Source organism: Eptatretus burgeri, chromosome 16 (assembly GCF_056783735.1).
Source record: "Eptatretus burgeri isolate ZD-2024b chromosome 16, Ebu_testis_v1, whole genome shotgun sequence".
NCBI classification, from domain to species: domain Eukaryota; kingdom Metazoa; phylum Chordata; class Myxini; order Myxiniformes; family Myxinidae; genus Eptatretus; species Eptatretus burgeri.
In genome coordinates, this window is record NC_140976.1 from 66,551,890 (window position 1) to 66,559,509 (window position 7,620).

Below are 7,620 nucleotides of genomic sequence, written 5' to 3' on the forward strand. Positions count from 1 at the left end.
GTTCGATTTCTTGTACGATCACGTCTTTCGACTCGCGGAATATGTCCTCTAACTCCATGTACCACTGGAAGCATTCTCCACTTTTCAGGAGCTTCCGGAATGGCTGCATTCGTTCGGCCATACTAAAGGCGTATGCCACCTGGTTGACAAGCCAGAACCACGATCTGATGTCGGTGATGTTACGCGGTTGTGGGAAATCATGGATTGCTTCCAGGTAGCGGCTGCACGGTCGCACGTCGGTCATGGTGATGGTGAAGCCCGCGAAGTCCACCGTTGGTGCGCTGAAGACAAACTTCTCCGGGTTGAGGATGATTCCATTCTGGCCGCATATATCCAGCCATTGGACCGCCTGGAAGTAGCTCCCCTCAATCGTGTCTGACCATAGTAGCGTGTCATCTACGCACTTGGTCGTGTTACCAATGTCCGCGACGATCTCATCGTATTGTCGTGAGTAACCGTCTCCCGATGCCATATACCCTTGTGGGGCAGATAGGTACCGGTAGCGCCCCCATGGAGTGATGAAGGTCGTCTTGTGGCGGTCGTCCTCGTGTAGGCGGACGCTATGGTAACCGTTCCATGCGTCGAATACTGTCTTGCGCTTCCGGTTAGGTACGCGTCTCGCCTGGTGGAACGGGGATTGGGTGTGGTGGGTCTCGCGGAACGCATGCTTGTTCAAGGCCTGAAAGTCGACGGTGCGTCGCGGCTTGCCATTCTTTTTCGCGCAAATTACCATGCGGTGACACCCTGTCACCGGCGTGCCGACAGGTACTTCCTCCAACACGCTGAGCCGAACGTCCTGGTCGAGGCCTGCTTTTACCTCATCTTGCCAATGTATGGCCACGGAGTTGGGAGTGTGATTGGCAACCGATTGTGATTGAACGATCACGTCTTTTGTGATTGTGATTGTGATTGAACAGTCGCGTTCTCACTGAGCATAAGACGTAGTGGCGGGCCGGTCATTCTCGGTAGTGGCTGGTGTGGGCACGTGTTGAATGTGCTCTGAGCATACATCCTGAGTAAATGTGACTGTAGTGCCTCTCTGTTGGCCTCGGTCGCTGGCATGGGGAGTGCGGTCGGCTTGGTCGGCGGCTCCGCGCGTCGCGGGCAGTCGCACAAATTCCGAGGTCATCAGATTCACCTCTGCGAGTGTCGGGAATCTGTCCGAGATCATTCCCAGGTCCATGCAGGCCACGCGGGAGAGGAATATGCGGTCTGAAGAGTCCGTCACGTACGCGATTTGGCGCGTCTCCAATCTCCGAGCATCGTCACTGTTACCAGCGGATCTGACTACCATGGCTCCGAGGATACGAATTCCTTTGTTGTTTGCGGCCTTCATGGTCATGGATACAGGTATGAGGTCCTCAGTACTCAGGCCCATTTGTTGGACGACTTTAATGCCGATCAGGCAGCTCTGGCACCCCGTGTCTGCCATAGCGGGTAGGGTTACTGCGCGGGTGTGTTTCAGGAGGTTAAAACCCAGTGCTTTGTAATCCTCGCGCTTGTTGGTGAGCGTGAGGTTGACGTATGGCTGCGGGTCGGAATCTGCGTTTCATCCACTTATCGCACATATCATCGTACAGGTGGTGAGCGAGGGGAAGCGTGCGCATTTCGTCCTCTGTGCTGGCCATGGTGACCGTGCATAGCTCGACGAAGGCTGCCGTCTGCTCGTCGTACATCCCGTCGGTCTCCTTAGATGGGGGTCTTGCCGATCGGCCGCCCAGGCACGCCTTGTCGAGGTGATTCTGGCGGTCACACTTCCGGCACTTTTTACCGTATCCGGGGCATTCGGCGCGTCTGGCGCGCCATTGAGGCGTTTTGCCGTGGCCCACCTCGTTGCAGTAGATGCATACTCCTTCGGGCTTGGCCTTCTGTTTTTCCGGCCTGGCTCCTACTCTGGCGCGGACGTCCTGTTGCTTTCCCCGCCGATACGAACTACTGATCGCGTCCGTGCTCTGAGTGTCAAGCAGGCGCGATGCCTAGCGTTTTCCAGACTCTTTGTCCTCGATATACTCTATCATGTCCTTTAATGGCATGTCCTGGTTCTTCTCACCGAGTAGGTCAAGTTGTATTGCTTGGTCCGCGATGCCACGGGCAACCATGTTGCGCAATATCTCTTCCGTGAAGTCGTTGACCTGATCGCACCCCGCCTTGGTGCACTTCATTTCATACTTGCACGTGTCCGCCTGCCCCTTGATGCGGGCATGGAACGACCGGACGGGCTCCTCGTGTACCTGCCGCCTGTTAGACAGGGCCACTCGAGCTACCATCGTGTTCTCCGTCCGGACGGCGAGCGCCTTCATGGCGGCGAGGATGTCTTCTTCATCGCTGCCCACGAGGCTCCTACCCGCCACGCGAGTGAGGTCCTTTCTCAGCTCCTCCTCACAGCACTCCAGTAGCTGCGCGACTATGTCGGGTCCGGCAAGCTTAGTACCTGTTTTGTATTCGCCCCAGCGGGTTATGAAGTACGACCAGGCCTCGCCCGTTCCGGCCAGTGCTATGGAGGGACGCTTGAGTTTCTCCATCTTGGCATTCGAGCTCGCCGCCCTGGGGGCGGCGACGTGCACAGTGGCATGTATACTCAACATGGCGGCCACCACTGCCGCCTCTGCGTGTGTAGCCATATTGTCACAACCCTCGATCGGGCACTCTGCTTCCACCGGCGCCATAGGAACAGTTATTCTGGAGTAAACGTTCTATTTTCGGTGATGCACACGTGTGTACAGTGTTCTGGGGGCGAAGATTGGGTACAGTACCCGAGAAATCCAACCTCACTGTCGACGTTCTCGTGGTCCGTTTTCACCCAGTCGTGTGCTCCTCAGCACCGACGATCTTTACTCGACTGCATCAAGTTGTTTGAGTATAAATAAGAGCAGAGTTCAATTTGTTCGACCACTTTATTAGCGTGGAACGACAATAATCAAACAAGTATTGAACAGGTTGAAACACCCACAACATCCCTGGCTCCGGGTCAGGCTGCGCATGCGCACTGGCACAGGGGACCGTCGAGATGTAGAAGTACCGTAAAGTACAATGTTCTCTAAGCACTCTATTGTGGGTGCAGACGAGTAGAGCCAACCTCGATCTCTCTTTACCGGCACCACCACCACTACCCCAAGTATGTGCACACCAGGAACCGGCAGACCATGTTGGTTGGGCCTGGTGCTTGTTTGATGGCATTACCTGGTTTATCTTTTTCCTTTCATGCTGTTTGCTGTTTGTTTTGCCGTTTTGCTTTGTCTCGCCATCCCCAGGACCATCATAAGCATCACTCACCTTGCTGGATCACTTGCTCTGCGTCCATTGCATCACGCTTCTCACTGTACCATTTGCTCCGTGGCCTGTGTTCCACCCACACCTGTTCTGTGGAGTGCTAGTTGCTGCAACCTCATACCAGGTGACATCGTTCGGATTATCATGGTGGTTTTGTTTTGATTTCTTTTGTTTGAACTGCATTTACTGCAGCAGCATGCTATCACACTTAAGGAATTCCCCCTTTGCTGTCGCCACATTCCAGCCTCATGGCAGTCTCCTGCAACTCTGCTCCACTTCTTGTGCCACAAATTTCCCTGACTATGCACTGCACAAAATGCAGCTCGGTGGAGGAAGTGGCTCAGTTCTTGTTGCTTCTTGTTTTGATCATGTTTGTTGAAAAGGCCATATCGTTTATGGCCTGTATGCTGGACACTGGCCTGCTGGTTTCTTTTTGGTTCGATGTCCTGGTGAAGGGCACGACGCGCATAAAGATGGCTAGAAGTCATCAGGTGTCCCTCCTCCACAATTTTACTTTTGAATTTCTGTAGTTCCTGGGTCAGGAATTGTATAGAGTTGTGTAAAGTTTTTAAGATTATTAAAGTCCACTGGTTATATGATTTGGTTTCAAAAATTCCAGCAATTTTGGTGTCGCATAAAGTTGTTTGTGTGAGTCAGTTAGGTAGTTCCCATCACATGAGGCGGAACATATCTAGTTTAAATTGTCGCACACACTAAAGGGTGAAGTTAACATGGAGGAGGTAGGGTGTAACTTCACCTGCATGTCACACGGTCATGCTAACTTTTAATCGCAATGATGTAACTTTTAACCGATGTCTGCAGCTGTTGGACGACTTGGGATGAGTCGAGGATAGGGAAAGAGGTGGTGTAGGAAAGAGAAAGATAGGGAAAGAGGAAAGAGGTATCAAGGATAGGGAAAGAGGATAGGGAAACCTGGATAGGGAAACATCCAAGTCCTCAGACTGTTATTTCCATAAATGCATGTTCAGAATAGACTCGTCGCCTTGCCTGGTGGGATTATAACTCTTTGAGGGTTGGAGAAGAGTAAAGAATAGGTACCTTTTTTTTCTTATGGGATAACCTTTTCCTCTTTACGACACGTTCATGACGTTTGATTTTACACCAGTTTTCATTTCCGCATCATCTATATTCACCGTTCGTGCACGCGAGAGATAGCTGTCAGCCCAACGGAGACTCATTCTACCCCTTTCAATAAAGACACATTGTCATGGAAAGAGACAATTTATTTACATTTTGGACTTGTAGGACATTTGATTAAACTCACCACAAGCTTTTTCTGGACAGTTTATTCTGACAGTCAGACATGGCTGTGGATCATGTACCTCAGGCATCCACCTCTTTCCATTGACATTCAACTCCCACCTCTCTTTCGTCGACATTTGATATCCACCTTTTTCCATCAATGTTTGACGCCCCGTTTGGCAGCTCTACGGGTGCTGACTGGCTCTTGTTCGTGTTGGGCTGAACCGGGAGGTGATGGTTGCCGTTCACATATTGTGAGCACTTCACGTTTTCACTCAGTAATTTCGGCAAATGGCTGCTATCTGGCATTCGTCCAGGTGCCCCAAACATGGCGTCATAAACTAGACATGTGTGAATTGGGACGTACATCTTGTTCGATGGTGGGGAATGAATGAAGGCAGGGGTTGACGGTTGGAGGTCACGTGAGCGATGCGCCAATAGGCAAGCTTGATTTGGCTGAAGTCTGTTTGAGGCTCCACCCAACTTGGTTGCCTATAAAAGGACAGCCCTCCTGATGGTTAGTGACAGCTCCTGACGTTCGCTGACAGCTGCTGATTGTTCCTTACAGCTTCTGACCATTGGGTACAGCTCGCTATAGCTCCTGACAGTTGTTGACGGCTCCGAACCGTTGATTACAGCTTCTGCTCGCTCCTGCCCATTGGTGACAGCTCTTTGTAGCTCCTGACGGTTCGTCACAGTTGAACCGTTCCTGCTGGTTCAGCCCGGTACCTGGCTCTTGGCACACCTGATTCTCGGCGTCCCTGATTTCTAGGGGTGACGATGTGATGTCAATTGGTGTTCGAGCCTGTTTGCGGGTGGGTGAAGAGCGAGGCAGGGTGCTGGCATCGGACCAAGGCACGCTCATACGTTTTGGGTCATTTCAGTAGACGCACGACGACGTCTGCCTTGGTAAGCCGAGACCGGATTTCTTTTCCCCTGAATGATCTGCTGGGTACCCTTGTCTCGTGTTTTATTGTTGACTAATGCATAGTGATAAGCATCTGCTCTTTGTCTATTTTTCTATGTATGCCTGGTGAATTCTATATTTGTTGAGGATTATTTTGATTTATTTGAATTCAACCATTTACACCACAAGGAAATATAAAGTTCCTCAGTTTATTTATATTTCTGAATTGTTCATTCCTTGTTGACGTTTCAACCTGTCTGTGCTTGTCATTTCCTTCCATTGACCAGCATTGTCCGAGCCTAGATAGACTGGGAAGTAATTCCCAAACTAATTAACCTGTCATAGTCGGTGTGCACCAGCCGTAAACACTCTGCCGCATTACTGAGGATCTAATCAAGATAACATAGGTGCATCGCTGAGGGCGCATTCCCGGTCAGAAGGCTAGGTGACCTCTCGTTAAACGGAAAATTAGACTGTGGACACTGTAAGTCGTGGTTAACTGATTGGCATTTGTGGTTGTTGAGCAACCCACCTAACCACATAGTAAATTGTGAGCAGTGGCCCCAAGTCCGATTCTTCCAAGGAGAAGCGAGGTTTAACCCACTCATAATACAATCGCTGCCTGTGGCCATAACAAGGGTTTTAAGGTGTATTCGGATGAGGATCATTTATAAATCAAAAGAGGTGGTGTTGACATTGTGCAGTAATTTAGTGAGGGCCACATCAAGAATATTGTGTGCAGTTTTGGTCACCACAGTTCAGGAAGGACATAGATGCCATAGAGAGGGATCAGTGCAGGGCTACTAATTGATTGCAGGCCAAGCTAGACATAGCTATGAGGAGTTTCCAGAAAGGAGGCTGTTATGAGGAGATATGATAGAGATGTTTAAGATAATGAATGGTGCAGATAAAATCAGTGCAGATGAACTATTCAACAGAGTAGACAGTGATAGGACCAGGGTCAATAGCCTGAGAGTAAAGAGGAGAGTTGAGATGGTAGTGAAGTCAGAGACTTTTACTTAAAGAGTAGTTAATGCATGGAATGGCCTCCCTGGAAAGATAGTGGCAACAGAAACAGTCGATAAGCTTAAATTGGTACCTGGAGAGGTACCAATTTGACAGGTACCTGGAAGTTATGAAGATCGAGGGGTGTAGGGATTTTGACCGGACTTTTAGGTAGCTTGAACATTGATGGGTGATTGTGTGCATGTGTGCAGAGTGCTGTTGGTGGGGGTCTCATCAAGGGGTGTTGTGTGGTTGATGTGTTTTAACCAAGCCTATGCCCCCTCCCCTGAGGAGAAAAAATAAATTTACAAAAAAATACAAAAACTTAAAATAAATCGATAAATAATAAAACAAAACAAACAAACAAAAAAAATGTGCATTTTCTTCTTTGGTTCTTGTGTTGATAAATTTAGTGTGGAGTTGATGTCGCGCAAGCATGAAGGGCTGAATGGCCTCCACCTGTGTCTGATTTCCTTGTATTGTCCTTGTATTCCCCATGAGGAGTACTTGCCATGTGTCAAGTTTAAATTTTTTCCTTGGTGTGGTTTCAGAGATAAAGAACCAAAGTTTTTATATTTTTCCAACATGGCTGCCACACCACGTGACCTATGACGTCATAATTCTGATTAAAACATTCCACATGAGAAGTCGCACCTATGCTGAAACTTTTCTCTCAATCCGACAAGCAGTTATAGATAAAAGCACGAAAGCTTTGTGCGGGCAAACAGACAGACAGAGACAAAGACAGAGACAGAGACAGACAAACAAATAAGCAGACCCAAACCCATACCCTCTCCTTCAGCGAAGGTAACAACAAATACAATGATAACATTGTAACGTTGCATATATTAATCAACACTAATAATATTTACAATAATAACAAGCTCAAATGAGCTAAGATCCTCGTCCTCTTAATGATGACGTCATAAAAACGAATATGACGTCATTGTGATGTATCAGGTTTGCGATAAATTATCTGTGCTAATGCCCGGCTTGATTCCCGCAAACAAAATTCAAACAGCTTGCCTAGTTTCGGAGACAAAGATATAGGCGATTTCCATTAGCGGCGATATTATGACGTAAACTTTTTTTTCTCGGAAGAATTTGCAAAATCGTGGATGCAAAAAATTTGCAAATCGGATGGCTGGTGTTGGCGCAGTCGTTAGGGCAGCGGC

At 48.8% G+C, this 7,620-nt stretch overlaps 1 long non-coding RNA gene across 1 annotated transcript; it reads left to right on the plus strand.

Annotated features, from left to right (window-relative positions):
• The first annotated feature begins 2,039 nt into the window (after positions 1–2,039).
• On the plus strand, positions 2,040–3,869 carry LOC147011250 (uncharacterized). Its single transcript, XR_015052391.1, has 2 exons — positions 2,040–3,394; positions 3,515–3,869. It is a non-coding gene; the product is annotated as an uncharacterized LOC147011250 (long non-coding RNA).
• The last annotated feature ends 3,751 nt before the right edge of the window (positions 3,870–7,620 follow it).